General features: G+C 38.9%; 1 non-coding gene across 1 annotated transcript; it reads right to left on the minus strand.

Annotated features, from left to right (window-relative positions):
- Positions 1 to 16,540: 16,540 nt before the first annotated feature.
- Trnat-cgu (transfer RNA threonine (anticodon CGU)) lies at positions 16,541 to 16,615 on the minus strand. The gene has a single exon. It is a non-coding gene; the product is annotated as a tRNA-Thr (tRNA).
- Between the last annotated feature and the right edge of the window lie 682 nt (positions 16,616 to 17,297).

The following is a 17,297-nucleotide window of genomic DNA, read 5'->3' on the forward strand; positions in this document are numbered from 1 at the left end:
ATTAAGAGGAAAGTGGTCCATCAACAAAGAAAATAGTTTACAAAACACTCCTTCGACCAATATTTTCATATTGCTCGTCAGCAATAGGGGAAATGAAGAAGATCTAAAGGAAAGCAGAAGGCTTCGTTACAGGTCCATTTATTAAGCATGAACGCGTCACAGAGGTACACAGCCAACTCTAGCAGACGGTGCAAAGGAGGCGTTCTGCATTACGTTATGGTCTACTGTTGAAGTTCCGAGCGCGAACATTCCTAGAACTGTCAATCAGTATATTGCTTCCTCCTACACATATCTCTAAAAAAAGACCATCAAGATACAACTAGGCCCCTAGAGGCTAGCCAGCAATCGTTCTGCCTGTGAACCATGTAGCGGACAGGAATAATAATATTGAGAAGCTACACTTCGCCACACACCATAAACTGGCTTTAAGAATGCAGACGTAGATGTAGAATCACATTGCCTGACATAACAGCATTCTCCAGTAATCTGACAGGGACTATCTTAACGGATGCAGAATATGAGCATACGCTGAATATTTGGCGGGGTTTCACTAACCAATGATTTAGGGGAATATGTAATATTATACATGGACACTGAAGTAAGTACACCTGCTTGCAGACATCTTGAGAGGCACCGGGCTGTATGCTTTGTAACCTCCCCACCGTAATTTTAAAGAAAATATATATAGCAATACTTAATAGAAATGGGAGCCAAGTGTAACCTCCCCACAAAAGTTTTAAAAGAAAATAACGATACTAATTAGAAATGCTGATGGACATGGCTCTATGCGTAACCTGCCCACAAACAAATGTACTGACAATGGCAACAAAAAAGTGAAATTCGCAATCTGACTCAAATATAAATCCTTCAAAAGTAAAGTCCATTCAGTGACAAGAAAATTCAATTAAACCGAAATATCGGTTTTTGGCCCTGTGTAAAACAATCAGAATTAAAGTCTTACCTCAGAATAAATAGATGTCACATATCTGCTCTTGTTGTTGCGCACCGCTCGGAGGAACTGCATTGCAAATAATAATATTCTCTTTTTTTTTGTGATTCTAGTGAAATTTTTTCTTCAAAAGAAGTGGAATGAAATGGGAAGTGCAACGAGATCTTTAGTTCAATAAAAAATTAAATTTTTGAAAAAATGCTTTTGAAATAAAAAATTATTATTGGGGAACTTGTTGGAGAATAATTACAATAAATAAAATTTTTCATTATCTAATGATTATATTAAATAACAGTATACCTTATTCCTCATCTTGACCATTGTTGCCGACCGCTCTGCATGACGACTACAGACTGAGTACTGCTCTCAACTCGCAACGACTGAACTGAACTGCTACTCTGCATAGCGACAACTAACTCGTAAAGACTCCTACTGCACTGGCCTACAGCTACTAACAGACTGAGCAACGACTCCAGACTGACTGAGAACCGCTCGCAACACTCGCGCGGTCAAGCGCATACTCTGGTCACAGATGCTACAATGCCTCGCCATCGCTGCTGCGTTACATACGTGTTTCATAACCCTCCACTCGGGGGGCAAAAATTTGGCAGCGATGGTGAGTCATTTGGACTTGCCAAGCGCGGCAAAATTTTTCTCTAAGTAACAAAATCCTACAACTTACAGAATATTTAAATGTTGTGCACACGCACTAAGTACAAAATATATCAGACAAGGACAAAATGTGGATACTAAACATAGTAGCAAATCAGAAAACAGTATATACAAATTATTTGACAGATAAAGTGCACAGGCACTGAAAAAATTCTTTAGCATGTTCAGAACAAATAAACAGACTGGCAAGAATAATTAGATGTAGTACATAAAGTAAATGTTGTGCACACGCACTAAGTACAAAATATATCAGACAAAGACAAAATGTGAATACTAAACATAGTAGCAAATCAGAAAAGTATATACAAATTATTTGACAGATAACAAAGTGCACAGGCACTGAAAAAATTCTTTAGCATATTCAGAACAAATAAACAGACTGGCAAAAAATATTATGTTGACAAGTGTACATGCACTGAAAAATGTCTTTAGCATTTTCACAACAAATAAACATAATGGCAAAAAAAAATTCATGTCCAAAGTGCACATGCACTGAAAAATGTCTTTAGTATTTTCACAACAAATAAACATAATGGCAAACATCATGTCGACCAGTGACATAAGCGTACTCACACTGGAGTTTAGCGAATCGAAAAATGTATAACCTATGAACATAAATGATGTTACCAAAAAAAGAAAATTTTTTCTTTATGTGACAAGAATCAGGATAGGAAAGGGAAGGATTGCATCATGGTTGTAGCACTTTAGATTGCACACAGCTGCTCTGAAAGTCCATATCTTTCCACAGTAGTACAACACCAAGTGACACAACTTGAAGTTCTTTTCCCATCAGAATTTATCAGTGTAGCCAAGACACTGAACTGTCGTAGTAATGTTCCATGTTTTCATTTTGGCAGTACATTAGGTACACCAAACAGTGGGACCATAATAATGTCTTCATCGCTCATGGTGGTGGACAGCATGTCGTGTCAACACCACACTCTTACAAGGCACACCAACGTAGAATGAGTGCAAAACCAAATATAGTGCTCCATGATCACTGGGATAAACAGGACAAATGGACATTGCAGTAATTCAGGGTAGTCAGCTTATGAGGTGAAGGACATCAAGTCACATAATATTGACAATTACAGTCTTCATTGATAGTTCGCGGCATTCATAGCCCAGTTATTGAACATTTCTGTACCAAGTATGTAGTATTACAGAAAAATGTTCATTAATTGTTTTACACAGAATCAGTAGCCTTCTTTTCCTGGTTACAAAGCATTATGAAATAATCGCATTCTTTTCAGTTACAGAGTATAATCAAGAATCATTAACCTTCTCCTAATTACAGTTAATTAATCATTTGTCTTTAATTAATCATTTGTCTAATTACAGTTAATTAATCATTTGTATAATTACAGTTAATTAATCATTTGTCGTTAATTAATCATTTGTCTAATTACAGTTAATTAATTAATCATTTGTCATTTCAATATACTAAGAATTATTAGCCTTAATTAATTACAAAGCATTATTAAACAGTACCATAGTTAATTAATTATGTGTCATTCCAATCTATTAAGAATCATTAGTCTTTTCCTAATTACAAAGCATTATGAAACAGTCACATTTATTTCCAATTACAAAGTATGAACATTGAAAACAAGAGTTAATTAATGGCATAATTAATAACAATTTCGTTGATTGACATTAATTATTGGCACTCAGTGGCCATCAAGTATTGAATAGAATAAAACATAGTTCATCAGTCAGTATTATTCAGATCATTACAAAGTCATTATTAAAAATCAGTGAATTACAGTCAAATCATTAGTAATCACAGGCATTACAATAAACAGTGGCAGTTATTAGCTAGTGACAAAGCATTATTTTGAATATAGTCTCATTAAGAGGTCATTACTCGAGTGACATGCTATTCAGAGTTGATCAGTATTATTCAGAATTATCATAAACTAGTGACATTATGTGGGACTGGTAATACATTTTTTTGGTAGCAATGCATTGCGTTGGGATCGATAATTAATTGCTGAGGCATAATACTTTTTGCTTTTGACCTATTGCTGCAAATGAGGATAGGTAACGTCATTCGTCATGAGTCAGCTGTAGCAAGATTATGTAACAAGGCAGTACATGTGATCACATTTATAAATGATAAACACAAATGGGTAAAAAATATAAAAATGCAAGTACTAGAACAGGTATAATAAGTAACAGGTTTAGTAAGTGTCATGAAAAACTTCTCCTGGAAAAAATACAAAAACGGATTATTGACCTGAAAGAAGAAACGCACACTATGCTGAAAAGTAGTGAACTTCGAATTAACAAGTAGTGAAATGTGTATAAAATGTGTTCCATAGCTGTCCTTTCCAAAACTTTCCGTCATCCTACTATGCAATGTAACACCTGCTGTCAAAGCAAACTGCAACAAATACTTAAATAACTACGTAGCATAAATACATAACTTCAACATTATCCTCATCTGTAAAGAAAACTTCATTATCAATCACTTCATTATCCACATTATCATAACTTCATTATTATCATCACCTGTAAAGAAAAACTTCATTATTCATAATACCATTTCCTTCATCATTATTCATCAGTATTCACTATCATCTGCAAAAAATCACTTCATTACTCATTATACAACTATTCCTTATCTCTAGCATATTTCATCACTAAAACTAAGACGTGTAGTTCTCTCTGACAGCCTGCATCAATCACCTTGTATTCTGAAAGAAAAAATTAGTTAAGACTGCTATTCTGTGATGAGTATAGTATAGTCTTGTTAATGCTTGTTAATCCTGATCCCTTTACTCTTCCTCATAAAGTTATTGCATCTCCTTTCGTTTATTCCGTAGGTGAAATTCCCATTTATGTTAAATTTATTTCTTAGAATCATCATTCCTTTCTGAAATTGATGAACAAAGATTAATGTCTTGCATTTAAATCCTATACCCACTAAATAATGACTGGTTTATGGTGACACAATTATCCATACAGCATAACATGACAGAAAACGTAATATGTCAAAAACATTGACAGTGTTCAGATGCAAAAAATGTACACAGAATAATACAATGCAGTAGCAAAAAAAAATGTGAAACAGTCACGATGTTGAGATGTCATAAGGCAAAAAAAAAAAATGTCAAAGTCCACTGGTGTGTGTTATATCTTAACTATTTCATAGTGCATACAAACAAAACTGGAGTACAGTCATATACACAAAAAAATGGAAAATGTGCACGGTCTGATGTGTAACGACAAGAAAAGCGACCTGCTAACCTTACCTTGCCGGGCACTTGCCAAGAAAAAAATACGATAATCATCAATAAGTAGTCACATAAATATAATTGCAGAAATAGTCGTAAATGTGTAAATTCATCTGGAAAAATATGCACGGTCTGATGTGTAACGACAAGAAAAGCGACCTGCTAACCTTACCTTGCCGGGCACTTGCCAAGAAAAAAATACGATAATCATCAGTAATTAGTCACGTGAAATAATTGCATTAGTAAATGGCATCATAGTGTGTTGAATCATACAGTGGTTTCACTCAATAAACGGTTTAATGTTTGAGATATGGTGATTGCCTTTCGATTTTCTGGTTCTCAAAGTTTCGACGTGTACAACATTGGGGTGAGGGATACTGCGAATCCGATACGGACCTGCGTATAGAAGTTCAAATTTACTGCACTTACCTTTTAATTTGCTGGATAAATAGTGTGTACGTACTAATATCTTCTGTCCAACGTGAAAGTCGCGGCGTGTACAAACCTGTTTTTGCTGTCTTCTCCGGCGCTCTGCGGCACGTTTGATATTGTTCAGCGCAATGTCAACTATTTCGTGGTGTCGTAGGCGACGATTTTTTGGGAAGTCTATTAATTCTTTAATTTTGTTCGGTGGTTCAACGTTTTTCAGTATAACAGTCGGAGATAGCATAGTGGATTCATTTGGAATGGAATTAATTACATCTTGGAATGAGAGTATGTGTGTATCCCAATCAATATGTCTTTTGTGGCAGTATATTCTGCACAGCTTACCAATTTCCTTCATTAATCTTTCACAAGGGTTCGAAGAAGCGTGGTACTTGGATATATAGATCGGAGAAATGTTTCTGGCTCGTAACATGCGTGTCCATATACTACTACGAAATTGTGATCCATTGTCAGAAATTACTTTCATTACATGCCCTACATGAGATAGAAAATGTTTTACAAATGCTTTCGAAACAGTTTTAGCAGTAGCTTTGCGTAATGGAGTGAAAGTAACAAATTTTGAAGTGAGCTCAACAGCGACAAAAATGTAGCAAAAACCTCTGTTAGTTCTGGGAATCGGACCAAAAATGTCTACTGCGGCCATGTGTCTTAATTTAACAGGTATGATGGGATATAAAGGAGGAATATGTGAAGTGGTGTCTGATTTAGCTTTCTGGCAAATTTTACAAGACGCTAAAACTCGTCGTATACGTTTTTCCATGTTAGAAAAATAACAGTTCTGTCTCAGTATAAGAAAACATTTTCGTGCTCCGTAATGTGCGTAACTTAAATGAGTGTACCAAATTAGTTTGTTAACCAGTTCGTCAGGAATGCATAATAACCAAATGTTGCTGTCAGGATGAGAGCGGCGAAACAGAATGTCATTGCGTACAGTGTAGTGGTTTCTAATCGTAACATTATTCCTATCTTGCCAAAGCTGTTTAATTTCTTTCCACACATTGTCTTTGTTTTGTTCTTGTGCTATGTCCTGTAATGACGATGAAATAAAGTTTTCAAATGCGACTTGCTGAATGTACATGACACTGAAATTTGCTTTGCAGAAGTTGGTTGCTACGTCTTGCTGATTGTTACTGAGAGAACGCGATAGTGCGTCTGCTATAACATTTTGCGTACCGGGAATGTGAACAATCGTAAAATTAAATTCTTGTAAATACAGTTTCCATCTACTTAACCTGTCGTGTGTGAATTTAGCCGAAAGTAAAAATTGTATCGCTCTATGGTCTGTGTAGACGGTGGTATGTCTGCCGTAAAGAAAGTGCCTAAATCTCGTGAAAGCCCATACAACACATAATGTTTCCAATTCTGTAACAGAGTAATTTCGTTCAGCAGGTGATAGAATGCGACTTGCAAATGCGATGTTTTTAATTACTGTAGAACCATCTTCTTCTATTTCCTGGAAAATGTGTACGCCTAAAGCGGTGTTGGAACTGTCGGTAGCAATGGAAAAATTTCTAGTAAGATCGGGGTGCGATAACAGTGGAGCATTCAACAAAGCATGCTTCAAATAACATTCTCGTGAGCAAAATTCTGCTTGTCAAAAGTAATGTTTGCGTTACTGTAGTATGCAATCTGTGCTGTATCTGGTTAAATTCTGACGTACATGCTATTATTTACGGGAGGATGCTGCGGCATATCCACTATATGAACTGTTCTGTTATTTCTTACTGACGTATTACGCTATCGATGACACCTATTGTCTGGATCATTCATGATAATATGTTGTTGTTGATGTTGTTGCTGCTCATAAGATCGACTGTTATTAAATGTACGCTGAAAATTGTGTTCGTTATTTTTACGTTGGTCATGATAGTAATTTCTATACGGCGCATTGTGATACAAGTTGAAATAGTGTGTTGTCTGTACGTAGTTATTTCTTTGCTGCCATGCGTTACTATTTGTTGGAGCTGGGACTATACGTGCACGCGGCGAAACATAAAAGTCTGGTTGACCTTGTAGACTGCATTGTTGGTTAGGTATGCTAAGCGGCTGACTTTCATGCTATTGTGGTGAAAAACGTCTATTGTTACCAAAAAATGTGGTTTCTGTTACTAATAATTTTACACATACTGATGATAACGATTTTATCTGTAATTAAAATTACGGTGGTAGTTGTCATTACGGGAGTGCCTACTGAAAATTGTCACATTCGGTAAAATATTTGTCATATCCGGTTGTCATTACATATTCTTAATACTAGGTAGAGCAATAGTTAAAGAGCAGTTTTGATAGATATAAAGGATAGTAGAAGAGAAGGCAGCAGTGCAGAAAACTAAAGATGAAATAGCACTACTACAGCTCGGGGCCCTATGCTCGCTACGGCACATATTCATTAAAGCGTAATGAATCCCCTGAGGTCAATTACGCACTGCAAATAAATTTTAGTTTTTGCGTTGCACGCAATAGCGGTAAAAATTCAAAAGCAAATAGTTGTATCCATGTTAATTCTAGTTTCCTCATTACAGGCAATGCTGATGAAAATACAATAGCAATTTGTCGCTTCAGGTTCAAAGCTAGCTTCTGCATTACAGGCAATAGCGGTGAATGTACAAAGACAAATTGTCGTATACAGTGCAAAGCGTGTACCTGTGTTCTGCCATTATTAAATTCCTTACATTTTCTCACAAATACAAATTGCTTATTATCAACGCTCTCGTCACTGAATTTGATAACATGCTCAGGCTTGTGTGTGAATCCACTCGTCTGTGTCATTTCGTACTTTAAGTTGTGTAGCTTTTCAGATTTTAATTCGCGTGGCTTTTCGGATTTTAAGTCGCGTAGTTGCTGTAAATTGCTCACATTATACACGCTGTGTGACTCTGACAAATGCTCGCAACGTGGCGGGTTCTGTGACGTATTGGTGACTGAAATAATTGTTAATTCTGTTACTTTAATACTTTCGTCAATCTGGTTGTTGTGTCTTGCAAATTTCTCGTCAGCTTCCGTATTCGGAGTGTGTGAAACTTCCACTGACTCTAAATTAACTTCGTCGCGTATCCGTACTGCGTTTTTAGGGCATTGTTCAGTGACTGCATTAATTTCGTGTATCTGTGTTTCGTTCGCTGAACATTGTTCAGTGACTGCATTAGTCTTGTCTTTATGTGATTCTGTTGTACCTACACGTGTGCTACTTGATTCTTGTGCAACAGTGCCAACTTTTTCATTACTGTTATTAGCACAAGTCTTGGTATTCACACGTAATTGTCCTCTATTATCACAATAATGCGCGGCAATGGCATTAATCTGTTCACTAATCCGTTCATTTCGTTCACTAAGTTGTTTGATTTTTTTATCAATGTTGTCTTGTTCTTCATTCGATTGTTTATCCCTTTCATTAATCAGTTTGCTTCGTTCGAGATTGTTATCCAGTTTTTCATTCATTAGACGTAACATTACCAAAATTTGACCCAAGCCATTAACTACTCTAATATCTGTGCTGTTTAATTGCGTACCGACAATTGTCACGTTTTGCTTGACCATTTGGTCATTCTGTAATTCACAGAAAGGTTTATCAGTCGGACGTACACTGTCAGTCATTGTTTCGGAATTAAATAAATCCGTCCTACTTTGTGTGATCTGTTCATCTTCATTAGACAAATTTGTCTGCTCGTCACGTGAATTTACTAAATCGGTTGTGTTAAGCTCGGCAGCGCTCATTACTATAGACCGCTCCGCGTCATCAATTGTCGTCGAGTTAACAGACGAGACAATTGAGTTCGTTTGTTCATCATTAAGGTAAAAGTCATCATTAGTGGTTGGAATGCACTGATTGTTAGTGAACGCAGGAATGTCATGATTACACTGCGTGTCACATGTCCTATCGGTAAAATTGTTTAAATCGGTAGTTTCGTTCGTAATACCTCGCGATACACTATTCACAGTCTTTCGCGGCATTTTTACAATAGTCAAAATTTTTCACAAAACAAATCAACACAATGCAAAAGCAACACACAAATACAACAAAGCAACAAATTGCCGTTGACCTGTAGAGAGAAAGTCACAATATTATTAACAGCGTTGCGCTAAATCCTAATTATATCTAAGCAAACAAGAGCAGATATCTGACTGTCGCTCAAAAGACTCTCAACGAAATACGATCCTGGACTGGGTGTCGCCAAGTGTAACCTCCCCACCGTAATTTTAAAGAAAATATATATAGCAATACTTAATAGAAATGGGAGCCAAGTGTAACCTCCCCACAAAAGTTTTAAAAGAAAATAACGATACTAATTAGAAATGCTGATGGACATGGCTCTATGCGTAACCTGCCCACAAACAAATGTACTGACAATGGCAACAAAAAAGTGAAATTCGCAATCTGACTCAAATATAAATCCTTCAAAAGTAAAGTCCATTCAGTGACAAGAAAATTCAATTAAACCGAAATATCGGTTTTTGGCCCTGTGTAAAACAATCAGAATTAAAGTCTTACCTCAGAATAAATAGATGTCACATATCTGCTCTTGTTGTTGCGCACCGCTCGGAGGAACTGCATTGCAAATAATAATATTCTCTTTTTTTTTGTGATTCTAGTGAAATTTTTTCTTCAAAAGAAGTGGAATGAAATGGGAAGTGCAACGAGATCTTTAGTTCAATAAAAAATTAAATTTTTGAAAAAATGCTTTTGAAATAAAAAATTATTATTGGGGAACTTGTTGGAGAATAATTACAATAAATAAAATTTTTCATTATCTAATGATTATATTAAATAACAGTATACCTTATTCCTCATCTTGACCATTGTTGCCGACCGCTCTGCATGACGACTACAGACTGAGTACTGCTCTCAACTCGCAACGACTGAACTGAACTGCTACTCTGCATAGCGACAACTAACTCGTAAAGACTCCTACTGCACTGGCCTACAGCTACTAACAGACTGAGCAACGACTCCAGACTGACTGAGAACCGCTCGCAACACTCGCGCGGTCAAGCGCATACTCTGGTCACAGATGCTACAATGCCTCGCCATCGCTGCTGCGTTACATACGTGTTTCAGCTTGTATGCCGTAGCTTCTGAAACCTACATATTGTTTCACCGAATCAGGACTTTCGTGAGACGCGAAGTTAAGAAAGGCGCATGTCGGCATCTAACTGTTGATCAGTGTTGCTACGTTGATCTTCTTCCAATGCGCTATTCGCGGGGCACTTAACCAGTGCGGGCACAGGTACGCCAAGGCGAATTACCTACATGGGAGCGAGGAAGAGTACAGACCATCTGACGATTTAAGTTACATCCTTTACTTGAAAGTAAACAACCTCTACGTACAAACCATGCAATTAAGTCTCCGAATAGGTGGTTCTGAGGGATGCTCAGAGGGCAAATCGCCAGACTGAAGGAAATGATCGACATGTGGCTGAGGATTCTGTAAGGGTTATGCCCTGGAGGCAGACCAGAAATATCTCACCCATTTGTATGGCACGCTTAGGGGCTTGCACTGTATCCAAAGCGCCTAATGCCTGCGGGATTGTCCTGTCTCCAAACTGATGACAACGGTGGGGAACAATGAGAGGTACATTCTCCACTACAGAAGTCCCCAGCAATGTCTCAGGTTGAGGATGAAACTTGTTAGAACTATGCACAGTATCTCCATCAGCTAGTCACCCTGATAAACTCTACATTTACCGTTTTCACTATGAGTTTGCGAAGCCCAACTTCGTCGATGACAAATTACATTATTCGGAAGCAGAAAAATTTTACCTATTGGGTGAAAGACTGCGACCCATATGTGAAGGGCTTATTTCAATAGTGGTACAAGTCCATTACCTCCACTTTTCTGCCTATAATGCCTCTGAAAGTAATGAGCCAAACAAACAGAAAGAAAGGTTCATTTCTTGCATCATGCCATATGCTTGAATATTTCTGGTATCTCAACTGCAGATTTTTCAGCGCTCATTTAACTTTAGGACTCTGTACCTCAAAAATGGACTTGTACCACTTTTGAAATAAGCCCTTCATGTAATAATTAGGTCCAATCCTGAAATATTCAAAATGTCTAGGTATGCGGCCAATAAACTTTACGGTATAATACCTCAAAGAAAGTAGGTTATCGACCTGAAGAAAGATAAGCTGAATGGGTCAGAGGTTGTGGAGTTTGCGGCGCTCCGGTTAAAGATGTACACGTGCCACAAACATGCAGGTGCCACCCACAGACGGGCAAAGTGTGTGCATGATGCAGCGTCAAAGGCTGTCTCGATAGAGGATTATTAGAGGTGACTGGTTGAGAGCATTGGCGCCACTTCACATAGTGTGCACCAAGTAGTCCGTATATCAAGATGTCACGATGTACCATCGGATCGTGTGGGGCAGGCTTTGAGTACAGTAAGCACAGAGTGACGATTTGAAATAATTTATTATTTAAAAACATCCACAAATGCAATTTAATTTAACAGTCCTGACGAATAAGCCATAAATTTTACAAACACAGTTAGTTACTGGTATACAGTACAATCATGTGGGCCAAACAAAATATTTTTTATCGTTTCCAGTAAAGAATGACTGGCTCATTTACATAACAATCTTTTCCGTTTGGTCGCTTCGTCAGTATAAGTATGCTTCGGGCCATGATGCCACTGCAAACAGACAGTAGACGGGTTAATTAAATTAAATGGCCAAAATATGCTCATCTGCAAAGAAAACTGAATTAATGCCTTTGTAATGTTATGTGAGCCTCACTGCCCTTTTCTTAACTAATTTGTGCCTAATTTTATTCTGAGAAGTTCAGTAATGTATGTAAATACCAAGTGAAGCGCAGTTGGACAGCAAGAAACTCTTTAGCGCGCAATCCCCGCAACATAATAGTTGTGAATCTTTCAGTATGGACTCTAAAAAAAATTCATTTATAAAAAAAAAGAGGACTGTTAATCTGCATCTTGTGGGAAGAGGACGTGTTGTTAGGCCGTTGCTCAGAACGTATTGTTACATGTAATGAAAATTGCTATTGTAGTGATAAAACTGAGTAAAGTATGTGTAAGAGTTGCCAAACATTTATGTTCACAAATTTTCTGGAATTGAAGAACAGAAATATCGTGTTTTTAGAAAAGGAGGTGAACTTCATTGTCGTCGCCAGCTATGAATCGATAGAACTGTAAGTGTACAAAGTTCACTAAAATAAAGGAATGGAAATGCATTCTCTATAGTTTTCATTCAATACGTATCAACCTCTCATAATTTCTTAATTACAGTAATTGGATTATGATCTTGTACAATAGTACGGTGCTGAACTCCACTGACCAATTTTGATGTAGCAGGATGTGTAGTTTGAAGGAAGTTTGTGTGTCATTCAATCTCCTTTTCTCACGAAAATCAGATTGCTGTTTCATCGTATTTACCTTCAACAGTGATCCCTTAGGTATGATAACCTACGAAAACTTGTGCTCAAAGCTATCCGCAATACGGCCAAGTAACCAACATAGTCGTACTTTAAATCTTAAAGAACAATAACTTCCTCCAAATTATAATACATCACCAAGTGGTGCAGAAGCTGATCATTTAAGGAGGCAGCAACCAAAATTCAGGTACCAGTTACGACTTAAAGTCTCAATCAAAATCAATCTCTCTCTCTCTCCAAGCACATATATAAATATTCATATTATTAAGATAAAAGTCATTTTATATCTTGTCATACAAGCAATGACCATCCACACCCATTACTATTGTGCCGGCAATTGCCTAACATGCAAAAATGACCACAATAAATGATCTCTCAAAATATTAATAACTACTATCATCATAACAAGCTCTACCAACTCCGGACAAAATGCCATGTAAGCAAACAGATAGCATATAATCTTCTACAAGACTTTATAATATTTACAATCACCGTAGCACACACTTCTAGACAAAGCAACGATTGTAAAATTCTTCTGCAAAGTACCCATTGTATTTCAGGTCAAGGTGCAGCTTATAGTTAAGAGGAGGTGGGTTACAATAGAGTTACACTAAGTTAACATACATGCTCTAAGACAAAAAAAAAAAGGATAGACACGCCGCGAGGGGATTATCCGAAAGGGCCGGAAACCTGCAGATGTGTTGTACCTGTACAGACGAACTAATGATTGCAATATCCGAGAAACTGGCCTGAAATCTCGTTGAGTGGAATAGTGTTGTTATTGTCTTTAGTGTTGACACCCGCTTCCAAGTGATCCCTGACGACCAGCGAAGACGTGATTGCAAACGCCCCGGACAGTGGTGGGATAGGAATACCGACATGACTGTCACCAATAATACGAGGGCCATTCAGAAAGTAACCTCCGGTTGATTTAAAAAAATACACCAAGTTAAATAAAAATATTTTAATATATACATCTTACAACTACATCTTTGCACTATTTTTCTACATTGTTTCCATAGCGATTGAGGCACATATCGTATCTTTTCACAAGCTTTGAAATTCCTTCTGCATAAAAATCACCCGCTTGTGCCTGGAGCCAGCCTGTGACCGCATCTTTGAGCTCTTCGTCGTCATGAAACCGCTGTGACCCGAGCCATTTCTTCAAATGCATGAAAATGTGATAATCACTTGGCGCCAGGTCTGGGCTGTAAGGTGGATGGTTGATAACGTCCCACTTGAAGGACTCAAGAAGGGCCGTTGTTCTGCGAGCAGAGTGAGGACGGGCGTTATCGTGCAAAAAAAACGATACCGGAAGTCAGCATACCACGGCGTTTGTTCTGTATAGCCCGTCGTAACTTTTTTATTGTTTCACAGTACACGTCTTGATTAATGGTCGTACCACGTTCCATGAATTCAACCAATAACACCCCTTTGGCATCTCAAAACACCGTTGCCATCAGTTTTCTGGCAGAAAAATCTTGCGAGGCTTTTCTTGGTTTGGTAGGCGAATTTGAATGTGCCCACATCTTTGATTGTTCTTTTGTCTCAGGGTTCACGTACTTAATCCAGGTTTCGTCACCGGTCACGATTCTGTTTAACAATGGTTCTCCTTCGTCCTCATAACGTGACAGAAAGTCTAATGCAGAGGCCATTCTTTGAGTTTTGTGGTGGTCGGTAAGAATTTTGGGCACCCATCGTGCACAGAACTTACGGTAACCCAATCTTGCTGTCACTATCTCGTACAAGAGAGTCTTAGAAGTATGTGGAAAACCAGCAGACAACTCCGACATTGAGAAACGTCGATTTTCACGAACTTTTGCATCAACTGTCTGAACGAGTTCGTCAGTCACCAATGATGGTCTATCACTCCTCTCTTCATCATGAACGTTTTCTCGTCCACTTTTAAATAAATGTACCCATTCACGGACAACTCCTTCACTCATAACTCTTGGTCCATACACGGCACAAAGCTCACGATGAATAGCTGCTGCAGAATATCCTTTGGCTGTAAAAAACCTTATGACAGCACGCACTTCACATTTGGCGGGGTTTTCTATTGCAGCACACATTTCAAACTGCCACAAAAACTAAACTAGCGCAGGTACGACGTTCACTTGACCACGGCTTGATGCCGACTGACCTGTTGAGTGCGCGAACGCACAGATGGCGTCGCTACTCCCCCCACAACCCGCACTGTGACCCATCGGAGGTTACTTTCTGAACCGCCCTCGTACATCCCGACAACCGTAAATGATGATCTGGAGTGCCACATCTTTTCATAGCAGAACCCCCCTGATTGTCATCCCTAACACTCTTACAGCACAGCGGCACGTCGACGATCTTCTACACTCCGTTTCGTTGCCTTCGTGGTAAGTCACCCCGGGAACACATTTCAGCAACATAATGCCCACCCGCACACGGCAAGACTTTCTACTGCCCGTATTCATGCTTTCCAAACACTACCTTGGCCAGCAAGGTCTGCAGATCTCTCCCCAATTGAGAACGTTTGGAGAATTATGGGCAGGGTTCACAAACGAGCTCAGGATTTTGACGATCAAGAGCGCCAACTGGACAGAATTTGGTGTGATATCCCTCAGATCCCTCCCTGAGTCGAAACAAGGCCCCGGGAGTAGACAACATTCCATTAGAACTACTGATGGCCTTGGGAGAGCCAGTCATGACAAAACTCTACCATCTGGTGAGCAAGATGTATAAGACAGGCGAAATACCCACAGACTTCAAGAAGAATATAATAATTCCAATCCCAAAGAAAGTAGGTGTTGACAGATGTGAAAATTACCGAACTATCAGTTTAATAAGTCACAGCTGCAAAATACTAACACGAATTCTTTACAGAAGAATGGAAAAACTGGTAGAAGCGGACCTCGGGGAAGATCAGTTTGGATTCCGTAGAAATGTTGGAACACGTGAGGCAATACTATCCTTACGACGTATCTTAGAAGAAAGATTAAGAAAAGGCAAACCTACGTTTCTAGCATTTGTAGACTTAGAGAAAGCTTTTGACAACGTTAACTGGAATACTCTCTTTCAAATTCTGAAGTTGACAGGGGTAAAATACAGGGAGCGAAAGGCTATTTACAATTTGTACAGAAACCAGATGGCAGTTATAATAGCCGAGAGGCATGAAAGGGAAGCAGTGGTTGCGAAGGGAGTGAGACAGGTTTGTAACCTCTCCCCGATGTTATTCAATCTGCATATTGAGCAAGCAGTAAAGGAAACAAAAGAAAAATTCGGAGTAGGTATTAAAATCCAGGGTGAAGAAATAAAAATTTCGAGGTTCGCCGATGATATTGTAATTCTGTCAGAGACAGCAAAGGACTTGGAAGAGCAGTTGAACGGAATGGACAGTGTCTTGAAAGGAGGATATAAGATGAACATCAACAAAAGCAATACGAGGATAATGGAATGTAGTCAAATTAAATCGGGTGATGCTGAGGGGATTAGATTAGGAAATGAGATACTTAAAGTAGTAAAGGAGTTTTGCTATTTAGGGAGTAAAATAACTGATGATGGTCGAAGTAGAGAGGATATAAAATGTAGACTGGCAATGGCAAGGAAATCGTTTCTGAAGAAGAGAAATTTGTTAACATCGAGTATAGATTTAAGTGTCAGGAAGGCGTTTCTGAAAGTATTTGTATGGAGTGTAGCTATGTATGGAAGTGAAACATGGACGATAACCAGTTTGGACAAGAAGAGAATAGAAGCTTTCGAAATGTGGTACTGCAGAAGAATGCTGAAGATAAGGTGGGTATCCAGAATGAGATTTTCACTCTGCAGCGGAGTGTGCGCTGATATGAAACTTCCTGGCAGATTAAAACTGTGTGCCCGACCGAGACTCGAACTCGGGACCTTTGCCTTACGCGGACAAGTGCTCTACCAACTGAGCTACCGAAGCACGACTCACGCCCGGTACCCACAGCTTTACTTCTGCCAGTACCTCGTCTCCTACCTTCCAAACTTTACAGAAGCTCTCCTGCGAAACTTGCAGAACTAGCACTCCTGAAAAAAAGGATATTGCGGAGACATGGCTTAGCCACAGCCTGGGGGATGTTTCCAGAATGAGATTTTCACTCTGCAGCGAAGTGTGCGCTGATATGAAACTTCCTGGCAGATTAAAACTGTGTGCCCGACCGAGACTCGAACTCGGGACCTTTGCCTTTCGCGGGCAAGTGCTCTACCAACTGAGCTACCGAAGCACGACTCACGCCCGGTATCCACAGTTTTACTTCTGCCAGTACCTCGTATCCTACATCCCAAACTTTACAGAAGCTCTCCTGCGAAACTTGCAGAACTAGCACTCCGCAATATCCTTTCTTTCAGGAGTGTTAGTTCTGCAAGTTTCGCAGGAGAGCTTCTGTAAAGTTTGGAAGGTAGGAGACGAGGTACTGGCAGAAGTAAAGCTGTGGGTACCGGGCGTGAGTCGTGCTTCGGTAGCTCAGTTGGTAGAGCACTTGCCCGCGAAAGGTAAAGGTCCCGAGTTCGAGTCTCGGTCGGGCACACAGTTTTAATCTGCCAGGAAGTGTCATAAGGTGGGTAGATCACGTAACTAATGAGGAGGTATTGAATAGGATTGGGGAG

This window comes from Schistocerca serialis, chromosome 2 (genome assembly GCF_023864345.2).
Source record: "Schistocerca serialis cubense isolate TAMUIC-IGC-003099 chromosome 2, iqSchSeri2.2, whole genome shotgun sequence".
NCBI classification, from domain to species: domain Eukaryota; kingdom Metazoa; phylum Arthropoda; class Insecta; order Orthoptera; family Acrididae; genus Schistocerca; species Schistocerca serialis.